Source organism: Podarcis bocagei (genome assembly GCF_964188305.1).
Source record: "Podarcis bocagei genome assembly, chromosome: 1".
Classification (NCBI taxonomy): Eukaryota; Metazoa; Chordata; class Lepidosauria; order Squamata; family Lacertidae; genus Podarcis; species Podarcis bocagei.
The window spans coordinates 31,925,032-31,938,905 of NC_138125.1; the positions used below are offsets into that span (position 1 = coordinate 31,925,032).

The 13,874-nt window shown below is 45.3% G+C and overlaps 1 long non-coding RNA gene across 1 annotated transcript; it reads left to right on the plus strand.

Annotated features, from left to right (window-relative positions):
- Window positions 1–548: 548 nt before the first annotated feature.
- Window positions 549–13,794, plus strand: LOC308575941. The gene is made up of 4 exons (XR_014002980.1): window positions 549–650; window positions 1,345–1,436; window positions 1,932–2,139; window positions 9,535–13,794. It is a non-coding gene; the product is annotated as an uncharacterized lncRNA (long non-coding RNA).
- The last annotated feature ends 80 nt before the right edge of the window (window positions 13,795–13,874 follow it).

The following is a 13,874-nucleotide window of genomic DNA, read 5'->3' on the forward strand; positions in this document are numbered from 1 at the left end:
CATGTGGCTTCCCTGGAAAGACTCCTGGAAGCCTTGTTTGTTAAGGATACTTGGAATTGTAGTTCTTTGAGGGGGAAAATACGGTTCGCAGGATTCTTTGAGGGAAGTAATGTCCTTTAAGGGTGGCTGCACACTGCATGGTGACGTGCATTCTGTGCTGGATGCAGGCATGTCTTTTGGGGGGTGCCATGCACATAACATCATCCCCATGTTGTTGCCGTCCCACAATATTTGTCAATTTAAAGCAGGTTCTGCTGGGACGGTTATAATCCATTTTGTCCTGAGAATGCTTGCTGCCTTCTTTGTAAATGTAGAGCGCTTTCTCAAGTCATCTCTTATTGGAGCAGGCCTACAGACATCGCTACTCTCGTCTTGCCATGTTTATCTTGCCTGTGAATGAAATAGGAAAAATAGGAAGCAGTACAGTAATTCAAATGCCTCTCTGTGTATGTGTGTGTGTATATATATATATATATATATATATATCCTCTGTATATCAGTATATGTTGGCTAGCAGCCATTTTATTGTGTGTTCACCTTCACAACAGTCCTGGAGGATAGGTCACGGCTGTTCCCATTTTACAGATGAGGAACCGAAGTGGTGACAGATCACAACCTGCTCAAGGCCACACAAGGTGTTCAACGCTCAGGTGAGATTCATTGCACCCCGTCTGGATTCTCACTACTTCCTTCCTTTTGTGTTGACGGATGTGAAGTTGAAGGGGCTGTGGCGCTGCAACTTGGCACGTTTCAAAGCTGCTGTTTAATTGCTTTTACCACAAAGTCTGCTGTTGAGTATGCAATAATCAAGGGTTCACCTAGACAGCCATTTTATCATCTACTACCAATAGTCTCAAACTGTGTGTGTATGTGTTAGTATCTTGTTAGGGCACATAAGGAGAACAAAAAAACCATACTCCATGTGAAAATGACCATAACATTGGGACTCTCCCTACCAAAATCAAGAAGTATGCCAGCACTGTGAGATCTGAAATATTCGTATGTGCTACAGTGTTTTTGAATACAGTGGTACCTCAGGTTACATACGCTTCCGGTTACAGACTTCGCTAACCCAGAAATATTACCTCGGGTTAAGAACTTTGCTTCAGGATGAGAACAGAAATCGTGCGGCAGCAGCGGGAGGCCCCATTAGCTAAAGTGGTGCTTCAGGCTAAGAACAGTTTCAGGTTAAGAACGGACCTCCGAAACGAATTAAGTACTTAACCCGAGGTACCACTGTAAAAGGATTACCCCTCACAACCACAGCAATATCTTTAATAACCTTCCAAGCAATATATATATATATATATATATATTAAGAACATTTTGTATCTTTATTTTTAGAAATCAAGGCACTGAAAGACAGTGTTGCTTCGGTCTGGTCAGACCAGGAGTAGAAGAAGCTCCTGCCCCACCCACATCGCACCAAGCTTTTGGTAAGAATTCTGTTATTTTGTTCAGTCAGTGGAGTTATACAGGCTGCGTATACACTATACCTTGAAAACACATTTGAAGCATGTTTCCCTCCTCAAAGAATGGTAGGCACTGCAGTTTACTCCTCACAGAGCTACAATTCCCAGCACTCCTTCACAAACTACAGCGCCCATAATTCTTTGAGGAGGGAAATGAGCTACGTGTGTGCTTTAAGCAGGTACTTAGGAGAGTGCCAGTGGCACCCACAGGTGTAGAATACAGTTACCTCTAAATTTGAACCACAAATCTACTCTGATGAAGGGAAGCAACAAAAGAACCAAGTTAAAAAACAAAAAACAAATTTAGGCTAAAATCCCAAAACTGTTCAATTCAGAGCATCTGTATTATATTTGCAGGACATCCCTAGCAATTGAAAAGTAGTGGTAGTGTTGCTTGAAAGTCCCACATTAATTACTTTTCCTATTGTAACTGAACAGCTAAATCCTCTGTTCCACCAGTGTCAGGCAAATACCCTTGTGCAGCGTTTATGAAGGAAGGAAGGAAGTCAGTAAGTAAGTGGTATTGCAAAGGGCAGGGCTGGAACAAGCACTGGCTCCCAGGCAGGCACCACTTGTGTCCTTCCTTCTGCTTGCTTCAGGAACTTAAGCGAGCTACAACGCCCTCCACCAGCACCGCCATGACCACTGGGCTCCCGGCTTGAGGAAGGTGAGCAGGGGGAAATTTACAGCCCTGGTTATTGAGTGGTGCGTGAGCTGTTTGTCACACTGAGCCCTGGCACCTTGTCCTACCTGTGTTGTGCGTATTTTATTGGTGTTGAGCAGAACGGAGGCAAGAGCAGAGGGGAGTCTGGGAGGAAAGCCACTCATGTGAAAAATGAACCCAGCCAAACAGGATTGAGAAAGAGAGACATGTAGGGGAAGCGGGTGAAAGGGCCAGATTATAAAACACAAGACAAATGTCCTCCCTGGCAGCAGAGTTAGGCAGAGGAAAGGCTGGGGAGAGAGAATAGAGATGCTGCCTAGTAATGCTCCCACAAAAGGGACTCTTCACAAAGCCAGAAGTAGGGGGTTGGGGAGCCATAGGAGAGCCACATGGAAAATGCCCCAGGGGGACTAGTCTGCTGGGATTTTGCACAAAAAGGCCCTTGCCCCGTGATCACCTGGGAGCCTTCTCCCTCCACCACTAACACCAAAGCAGAGGAGGGATAGCAGAAGGTCTGTTTTGAATTTCACATGCTTTCCATCTCCCTGAATGCTAAACTTTCAAGGCAGGAGGAAAAAAGCAAGGGAGGGGAGGGAGAGAGAACACAACAAAATAAGCCTTGCTTTGTTGGCGAGGCCGATCCCAAGATTTCCTGTTAGGAACAAGAAAGGAAAGAGAGAGGAAGGGAGGAAGAGAAGGAAAGAAAGGGAGCTAGACGGAGGGGTTTGCTTTGTGCTTGCAACAAGCCACTAAAGGTGCATTTTTAATTAAATTTATACAAAATGTGTCAGTTTTATCTCTGTGTTTCAAACCTGACTCTTTTCTATCAAAGTAAAGTATTGATCTTCATTGCCCCGAAGCTACCCGACTGAATTAAACAGAATAAATAGAAGGAGGACTGCAAGGGCTTAGAAACAACTGCAGAGAGAGAGAGAGAGAGAGAGAGAGAGAGAGAGAGAGAGAGAGAGAGAGAGGCGCATGTTTTAATGGCTCGGCAGTCATTTGCTGCAATTAAAAAACAAAACCATTTAGAGGGGGCTGTTAACACCTTGAAGTCTGAAAAATCCTCACTTCAAAAAAAAAGCCCCAAAACAGCTCCCAGGCAAAACATTTTAATTGCCATAAATACTTCCAACCTCAGCCACGCACTGGTGCATATGCGCAAGGCAGAAGCAGAACAAGGGGATTGAAGCAAGGGAGAGAGATGGGCCCAGAGATCTGCAGAACCAACAGGAAGGGGGGGAAATCATTTGTCTGATATGGTATAGACAGAACAAAGGTGCCCAATAATAGATGACAAACACACGTATACAAAAGACTTGGTGATCAGACTGCAATGTGGACAGATGTCATATGCTTAAATGCTGAACGTAGAAGTATGCAGGAACAGAACAATATATAAACCCACATGCATTCTGAGGCACAGAGATCTCCAATCTCTGCCGTAGTCATTCACCGTAATTTAGCATCGATTCACACCTGCCTGTGCCTTACTCCATGATTTAGCATTCAGTAGCTGGCAGATGAATGTGTGAACTGTGCCCACGGGCAACATTTTGTGGTGTTAAGGGATATGAAAACTTAGTTTGTAGTACAAGTCATCAGTTTTGCTGTTTAGGGGGCAAAGTGGGGGTTGAGCACAGTTCCCTCCCCCTGTGCATGTGCCAGAGCCAAACCACATAAGACAGGAGATCTGGAATCAGGTCTAGTGACACTTACTTAACGTTAAATAAACTTTTAAACTCAGGTTTTTATAGATGTCGTAGTGTTAGAGACAAGTGTATCTTCTCCTTCTGCCTCTTCACCCGCTGCCCTCATTTTCCAGATCTAAAGCTGGTATTAGCCCTGCTATAGATACCTGCCAGTATTTATATATCATATATAATTTATTTATATATATATATATCAGGCACGTCCAGATCCCAAGAGACTGCAATCTACTCCCAGTATAAAAAAACTGGCAGTGATCTACTCATTGTCATGAGGAGGAGCTTTTTTTAGGGGGGAAATCCATTAACTACGGCGCTAACAGGAGCACACAACCATAAAGCCAACTAACGTTGGCAACAGCCTAGAAAATAGCGCCCTTTTGACACTACGTAGGGACAGCGCAAGGGGGGCGGAAACATTCCTTACACATTGCTTTTAATCCCGCGATCGATAAGGATCCTGCGATCGACCGCGATCATCCAGGGATCTACCTGTCAACAGGTTGGACATTGCTGATATATATCATTTGAGCAGCTATGGTAGCGTACATAAATAACTTCCTTTGTTCTTTGGTACCTCTGGACCTATTATTCCTAGAAGGAGAGCTTCTGGGTTTTTTAATAAACATTTTTAAAAGCATTTTTTCCAAGTCATTATAAATCATTTCCCAGAATGCTTTTGCCCTTACAAGACCACCACATATGAAAAAAGGTGCCCTCTTTCTCCTTGCACTTCCAACAGGCATCCGATCCTGACTTACACATCTTTGACAGTTGTCAGATACCACCTATACATCATTTTTGTGCAATTTTCTTTTATCACAACCTGGCATTATTTTTAACTGTGTTATTGGCTCCATTGTGGAGCTAACGACAGCTTGAGAGTTGTTAAGGTGTTGTTGAGGCCCAGTTGCTTGGAGTACATCATCCTTGTTCTTGCATTGGCTCCCAACTTACCTCTGAACCTTTAGGACCTTTAAACTCCTAAATGGTTTGGCCCATTTCTCCCATATGATGCTGCCCACCAGGTGAGATCTTCAAGGATGGGGCTCTGCTCCATGTACCACCACTGTCAGAAGTTAGGTTGGTGGCTATGCATGGGACTGGGCCTCCTCCATGGTGGCTCTTGGGCTTTGCAACTCCCTTCCTTGGGCCACTTCACTTGCCTGTTTTTGGTGGATGGTGAAAGCCATCCTCTTCCATCAGACATTTCATGATGATCTATTTCTTCCAGCCCCAGCTTATCTCCTGTTATGTGGCGGATGCTGTTAGAATCATAGAATAGAATCATAGAGTTGGAAGAGACCACAAGGGCCATCGAGTCCAACCCCCTGCCAAGCAGGAAACACCATCAGAGCACTCCTGACATATGGTTGTCAAGCCTCTGCTTAAAGACCTCCAAAGAAGGAGACTCCACCACACTCCTTGGCAGCAAATTCCACTGTCGAACAGCTCTTACTGTCAGGAAGTTCTTCCTAATGTTTAGGTGGAATCTTCTTTCTTATTTCTTGTTATTTTATCCTGGCTTCTATTTTGTATTTTGATTTGTTTTCTGCTTACCTGTTTTCTGTTTTGAGGGGCTTGGGGCTGAACAGTTAAAAATAAATGTTTACTTACAAATAACCAGAGAGTTGGAAGGGACCTCACTTGCAAAGAATCACTGAACAGGAAGGTCTGATCTCTGCTCGGTGCATGATCTGCAGTACAGGATACACCTACAGCAGCTTGGATTAGATGACCATGCACTCAGCAAAGGAGAGGCTACCATCTCCTGTGGCAATCTGTTCCACCGTCAAGCAGCTCTTACCATGAAGACATTTCTTTTAATATAACCCAAAATCTGCTTCTCTGCAATTTCCACCCATTGGTGTTAGATTCGCCCTCTGGAGCAGCAGAAAGCAAGTCTGCTCCACACTGATGGCATGCCTAGAAAAGAACTGTGAAAGAAGGGACAGTAGCTCAGTGGCAGAACATCTACTGGTACTTTGCATGGAGAAGGTACCAGCTTCCATCCCTGACATCTGCAGGTGGGGCTGGGAGTGCCACTTACATGAAACTGTGAAGAGCCACTGCAAGTCTGTGTACAGACAATACTGAATTGGATGGACCAATGGTCTGGTTGAAAATAAGACAGCTTCCTATAGCTGAAGCAAACATAATCACTAGACAGGCTCATCCCACCCATTTGGGAACTATAACCAGCCTTTGCAGAAGACCCTCCTAACATTTATGTAGACATTAGGGATCACGTTCCCAGCCTCCACTGACCATGTGAACAAGGGTGCAAATAGGCATACCTATGGCCTGGTCCCGGCAGTGACCATCGAGATGTCCCCCCTCTCCAAACTATAGAACATACTGTGTTGCCCATCCGCCTGCCCTTTAAGCCTGAAGATCTCTTCCAATGTATCAGGAGAAGCAATCAGCATTTTCTTTGCACGGGGAAGAGTATGCTGACCAGATTTCTTTAATTAAAAAAAAGGATCAGGTTTTATTTCAGATAAGCATGCAGGATTAAAACAGACAGAAAGAATAGACAAGGGGCAGCTGTCAGCACTCGTAACAATCTGGAGCGATTATTAATAACGATAAGCGGAAGAAGAGGAATAATAAAGGGGTAATGAAGTGGTCTTGAAAGTGACAGGAGATGGACCTTGATAACAGGTTGTGCAGCCTTGCCTTGGAGCTGCTCTGGAAAGGCCTGCAGGAAAACTCAGCGAAAGAGTGAGGAAAGGCAGGAGACTGGAGGGAGAGAAGGAATTGTCTGTGCTTTCTCAGGTTGCCACTTCTTAAAAGCCACCCCAAAGGACTATGGCTGAGTGGTAGAGCATCTGCTAAGCCGATCCCAGGCTCAAGCCCAGCATCTTCAGGTAGGGCCGGGAATGCCTCCTGTCGGAAGCCCTGGACAGCCGCTGCCAGTCAGTCTGGTCTGACTCAGTATAAGGCAGCTTCCTGTGTTCCTGGCCACGCTCAAGTACCTTTAGCAAAAGCCCACTGCAAAAGCATTTAGCCCTGTGTGCACTCTGAAACCTTGCGTCCTTGTTGCCTCTCGGCATCTTGTAGGAGTCCATTGTGTTGGCATGTGCTGAAGTCAGATTCAGTGGTCTTCTGCACCTGAAATGGGGATGGGGGGCACCTTGTCCTTTGCCTCAGGTAGCAAAACATTTTGCCCCAGCTTTGACTTCCTTGGTGGAATGATAGCAACAGCCACAAATCAAGGCCCCGCAGCAGTTTGTGCTAGGAAGTGGCTATTGACTGCGGATTCTGATCAAATGTATAACGCAGTATGTTTGCACAGGTAACTAAAAGGGGCACTCACCTGCTAATCAGGGAACCATCACAGAGCCTTCCTTTCAGTTCAGGAGTCATCTTCTTCCCTCAAGCCGCATGTTGTGCTCTAGGGCAACTCGGCTGCAGTGGGTATGGCTCTGGCTTCCCCATCTACCTAGTGAATACAGGCTGCATGCCAAGGCAGAAAAGGATCGGGGGAATGCAAAAATTTGGCTCTCCCTCTTTTGCCCTGTGATCCCGCCACTCCAGGCCACCGCAGCAGATGCTGGGAGCATATGCCATGAATTAATTCTGCTTTCCCCGAGAAGCTCCAGCATGAGGAATCATCAGAGTCTTTCCAACTTATTAACATAGCAACCTCCCTAACCTCCAGTCATTTTGTCTCACTTAATGATGTAGCCTTTTCTGAGGTTCTGAGCTGGCAAGCTGAAAGTTGCTCAGAAATCTCCCTGATTTTTAGCCCCTTTCCACAGATTTCTTGGAGATAATAAAGAGCCTCAATGCATATCTAGCGTTTACTATAAAATTGCTAGTTTTACTTGATAGGGTTACTAACTTTAATATTGAACTCCTAAGGCAAGTCCATATACAAAATTGGTAGCCTCATTCACTGTGATGTACCACAGCTGCATATTCCTGCATTGCAGAGGGACTAGGTGGCCCTCGGGTCTCTTACAACCCTACAGTTCTATGATTCTATGCTTCTATTCTGTGGTTGTCACACAGGGCCTCTCCAACTGGACAACAGAAGATTTTGGGACACTCGCTACATGAGGGCAGCCACACCTGGCTACTTAATGCACACTGATGGCCACCAGCAGTTTTCATCTTGTCGGTTGTTTACTTGGCCCGTGAATAGTGCAACATGGACATATAAACTCACTCAGGGGGCCTGTCTCCATGAATATCCTAGCATGAGGCCAAGTGATCATCACTGGTATGATAAAGCTTTGAGCTAGCTAGGTTTAGAATCATAGAGTTGGAATAGACCACAAGGGCCATCGAGTCCAACCCCCTGCCAAGCAGGAAACACCATCAGAGCACTCCTGACATATGGTTGTCAAGCCTCTGCTTAAAGACCTCCAAAGAAGGAGACTCTACCACACTCCTTGGCAGCAAATTCCACTGTCGAACAGCTCTTACTGTCAGGAAGTTCTTCCTAATGTTTAGGTGGAATCTTCTTTCTTGTACTTTGGATCCATTGCTCCGTGTCCACTTCTCTGGAGCAGCAGAAAACAACCTTTCTCTCTCCTCTATATGACATCCTTTTATATATTTGAACATGGCTATCATATCACCCCTTAACCTCCTCTTCTCCAGGCTAAACATGCCCAGCTCCCTTAGCCGTTCCTCATAAGGCATCGTTTCCAGGCCTTTGACCATTTTGGTTGCCCTCCTCTGGACACATTCCAGTTTGTCAGTGTCCTTCTTGAACTGTGGTGCCCAGAACTGGACACAGTACTCCAGGTGAGGTCTGACCAGAGCAGAATACAGTGGCACTATTACTTCCCTTGATCTAGATGCTATACTCCTATTGATGCAGTCCAGAATTGCATTGGCTTTTTTAGCTGCCGCGTCACACTGTTGGCTCATGTCAAGTTTGTGGTCAACCAAGACTCCTAGATCCTTTTCACATGTACTGCTCTCAAGCCAGGTGTCACCCATCTTGTATTTGTGCCTCTCATTTTTTTTGCCCAAGTTTAGCTTCTGCTGCAGTCCAGGAGAGAATCTGAAAGTCAGAAGGGCAAACTTGAGATCAGTTCTAGAAAGGTAGTCGGGTCAGGTGAGGCAGATGCAAGTAGCGTAATTGGTACAAACTGAGGAAAAGATTGCAAGACCAAGAATCCAAGACAGAAGCAGCCAGAAGGGGCAAAGAAGGAAGCAATATCTGTGAATGGCATGCAGGACACTAACAGAAAGACACGCCACTTGGTTCCTAAGGGCCAAAAGAGGTGCAGTAGCCTAGAGATTCCTGAGTCAGGGCTCCAGGACAGCTCCCAGAAGCCTTGTGATTGATGTCTGCCTATGGCTGATGGTCCTGAAATAGATTGTGCAGCAGAAAAAAACACAATAATATGAAAATACTCCTAATGTGTCAGAGTCACTATAGGTTGTATAATTGATAATAGTGCTAAGTAGTGTTTTGCGTCAGTAGGATGATTTCCACTTGTGCAACAGGACTTCCTTCTTCCTCCATTTACACCCAATAAATCTGTTCTGTTGGGTTCCTCCCACCCCGCCACCCCCGGCCAGATCTGAGGATGGTACAGTGAGTCCTGTTGTAGAAGCGAAAGTTGTTCCACTTGTGCAAATTTAGTTTAATGCCACCCAAAGTCACATTTTGAGATCCTTTGCTCCTTGCTACCCTTTTAACAGACCTCAATGTTGATTTCAACAGATGCCGAGTGCTGGAATCAGCTTGCATGAAATATGTCACTGGTGCCATAACTTCAGTGCAACTGAGAGTAGTTACAAAACGGAACATTTTGCTCTGGAATTTTCAACACATGCAGATACTTTCCAGAGAATTCTTTTACATATCAGGGCTTGCCATGCAGCTCCATCCCAGCCAGGACACCTGGGTGCATTCCAGCACATGGCTGAGAACTTGTTGGAGCCTTCAGTCTTGTCTCATTGTTTCCAGTTGCTTACAGAGCAGTGATGATGCACAGCTCATCCTGGGACAGTATCAGGTCATGTGAAAGGGGAAGCAGCAGTTCCCAGCCACATTCCAAAGTCAGTCATGCTGCCAAAATCAAGATCCTGAAGAAACTTAGCAGAGAGGGATAGAAGAAGATGGGGAAATCATGACGCTCTTTCTCCTACTGATGGTGGCTGGAGAATCTGAAAAGCAGGGTGCTATGCATTTGCTTCCAAATTGCAAATTGAAGGGTGATGTGTTGAATTAATTGCATATAACTGACGTAATGTATTTGGACTGCATCTGGGTTTTTAGGAACCTAGGAGGCTGCTTTATGCCATGTTAAATCAATCATTTATGTAGCGCAGTGCTGTCTGCAATGCAAAAAATGGCTTTCCACGGTTTCAGGCAGAATTTCTTCCATGCTCTCCTGTACCAGTCCTGTGGCCTTCTGCATGCAGAGAACATGCTGTACCACTGAGCAGAATTTTGAAATATTGTGGCAAGGGCTGTGGTGGTAGGTTAACTTCTCCTATCCCTGTCAAACAAGGGACCATATACCGTCATCCTCTCTCTAATGCAATGGGCTGAAAAATACTGCAATGCATATAGGGGCAGTACCAAGTCAAAGGAAGATGCAGAATACAATAAATGAACACAGCTGGAACATATTCTGCACATTTCAGCATGGAGATTAGATCCACGGTTCTCCCTGATTTTGTGTGTCCTTGTTTGGAAGAAGCAGCCCTTTGCTCCTCCATTCCAGGTCTGTCTCCCTGAAACACCAGCTGAGCACTCCATTATAACTGAATGCAACCATACCCTGGGCTCACAGCTCCTTTTCCCTTTCAGATTTCAGTTGCCCAGTATCTGAGTTCCTTTGTTTTCATGTTGAAACGAAGCAGACTTGTGTGCAGTAGAGGGGAGGCTGAGTACAGCCAGAACATATAAAACAGGGTGTCAAGGGAGCTGCAGTCCACTGCAATGACCCACTCCTGAGGCTGCTGGGGCCTCCTGCCCTTATTCTCAAGGTAGAGATTCCCTTCAGGTTTCGGGAGTGACAAACAACAGCAAGCGCAACCACAGCAGGACGCCAGCTAAACAGGAAAGCAGAGCACGCCTGAGTTTGACCCTGGAAGATGAGGAAGAAAGTATTCCTACCCCAGTAAGTCCCACAGCTTATAATTAAGAATCGCAATACGCGTTTTGTCTGTGTAGATCTCCAAGGTTTCCAGGTGTGCATCCAAGGGACTGAGCCACTTTGTTTTTCTGAATTTTAATGAGAGGCTTTTCAAGTGGGGTGTGGATGCTAGGCTCCGTGTGGGTCTTGGTGGAAGAAAAGGCAGTGGGATGGGGGAAGAATATCACTGAAGATCAGCCCATGCCAAGCACTTTTCTGTGCTCAGTGAACAATGATGGTTTTTCTACTACATGTCTAATGCCATGCATGCGTGTACAGATGGAGGAAACGTCAACTCTCTGCTGTCATCCACCCCCATTTCAGATCTTTAGGGGCGAAGACCTTAATAAAAAAATATCCCAGCAGTGCTAAGAATGAAGCCTAAGAATGCAGAGTATCAGCAGATCTTGGACTTTAGGACCTGCTTCATGGCAGGAGTTCTTAAAGCACTATTATAATTAATATAACAAATGATGTCAACGGAGCACCTCACAGGAAGTCTGACTCCACCACAGGGGTTGGCCTTATTCTTTCATAAATGAGGAATAAGCAGCAGTCAATGATCCTTTTCTGAAATTTCTTGTGAACTTTGACGGCTCTGGGTTCAGAGCAAGCACTGCTGTAACTCCCAAGGGAATCTTAAGCAAGAATCTGCCCCCACCCACAAAGAAGTCAGCCTTCCTTCTGCAAAAATTATCACGGAGCAATACAGTGATTTAAATCTAGCACCATGATGTGTAAGCACCCCTGACCATGAGTGCTTTAATCCGGGGGGGGGGGGGGGAGCTGGCAGCACAGAAATCATCTCAGCTAGTCCCCAAATGGCCACCTGTCATGGATGCTTTAGCTGAGATTCCTGCACTGCAGGGGGTTGGACTAGATGACCCTTGGGGTCCCTTTCCAACTCTACGATTCTAAATAGAGCAATAAAGTATTAGGGCTTTTGCTCACCTCCTTCCCCCCACCCCATCTGAGAGACTTGGTTTTTTTCTTCTTTTTTATCGGGAGATATTGACCCCTCCTATCCGCTCTCTAGGGAAGCGGGTGGCGCTGTGGGTTAAATCACAGAGCCTAGGGGCCACAGGGCCTAGATCAGAAGGTCGGCTGTTCAAATCCCCCCAACAGGGTGAGCTCCCGTTGTTCGGTCCCTGCTTCTGCCAACCTAGCAGTTTGAAAGCACGTCAAAGTGCAAGTAGATAAATAGGTACCACTCCAGTGGGAAGGTAAACGGTGTTTCCGTGCACTGCTCTGGTTTTGCCAGAAGCGGCTTAGTCATGCTGGCCACATGACCCAGAAGCTGTACGCCAGCTCCTTTGGCCAATAAAGCGAGACGAGCGCCGCAATCCCAGAGTCGTCCGTGACTGGACCTAATGGGCAGGGGTCCCTTTACCTTTATCCGCTCTCTAACTAGGGAACGAAGAGGTAGGAGAGAATACAGTGGTACCTTGGGTTAAGAACTTAATTCGTTCTGGAGGTCTGTTCTTAACCTGAAACTGTTCTTAACCTGAGGTACCACTTTAGCTCATGGGGCCTCCAGCTGTCGCCGTGCTACCAGAGTACGATTTCTGTTTTCATCCTGAAGCAAAGTTCTTAACCCGAGGTACTATTTCTGGGTTAGCGGAGTCTGTAACCTGAAGTGTCCGTAATCTGGGGTACCACTGTAGTAAAAAGATCCCAAGCTTGCAACTTTGGCACTGGTTTACTGGTGCTCAGGATGATCTCCAACTAAGCCCTGTACACTGCTAAGCAGGTAAGGCTGGTCTGGAGGCTGAGGGGAAGTCCCTCCCCTCATGGTATGACATCATGACAACAGCCCTGGTTAGCAAAGGAGAGGCACTTTCTGAATGTCAAAGACCACTCCACCAGAACCTTCAGAGAATTGGATGTTGGGCAGCTCCCCAAAAGGCTGTTTCTGTCTCCTCTCCCTTTCAGGAAAAGATGGGTCTTTGGTAGCCTTGCTTTCCTCACTTGCATGGCATTTAACTGTTCCTAATGCTTTATACCTGTTAGGGAGGGGGCCAGTAGTATGTCTTCAGCCTGCTTTTAGAAGGGTTTCTCTGTTCTTACAAATATTTTTCCACATACCTGCAAAGTCCCCTGAGTATGCAGAAACTCCTACTTTGTCCGTTGGTGGCCTCATTTCACTGCCCTGCCGGTTTGCACATGACCACCAAAAAAGAAGCGTTGATGCTGATAAAAGCAAGAGGCGCTCACTCATTTTGGTTTGGGGAAAACGAGCAGACAGCAAGATCAACCAGGATCTGGGCTTTCAGTGCAATTCATAACAGAAAACTTCTGCTTGCAGTTTGCGTTTCAGTGTAGAACAAAGCTCAAGACAGAATGTGATGTACAGTATGGTGCTTTTTATATGGATGAACCCATTATTGTTTCTTTCTGTGTGTACTATACAATTTCTCCTCTACATTTCAAATTGTTTTAGAGCACATGCTAGGGTTGTCACTCAATTAAAGAAACCTTTGTCAAATTATCAATTCAATCTGCATAAATATTTTAGGAAGAATATATAATAGTTCTGAAAGAAAAAAACATACTTCCTTTAGGTCAATCAAGATATGTATAAATTGCAGGTCTTGAAAGTCAATCTATAATTCGTTACGTGTACTTATATAAAAATATTTTTAAATGTTGTGCCCAATTAGTAACTCAAAAGGTTTTTAATCTCAGTACAAACTTGTGAAAAGGTCCAAAACGTCTGGCTGCATGGGAATCACTGGTGAAATATCTAGAGAAGGCAGAAATGGACAAATTAACTGATCTGATTCATAGGAGAAATGGTAGTTCTTAAGAGTTCTATGGTTGTTGCAAAGTGGTAAGCTTTGACAAGATCTTGTTTTTATAAGCATTTTTATTCATCATCTTGATCAGATTGTACTAATTCTGTAATAGAAATACTCTT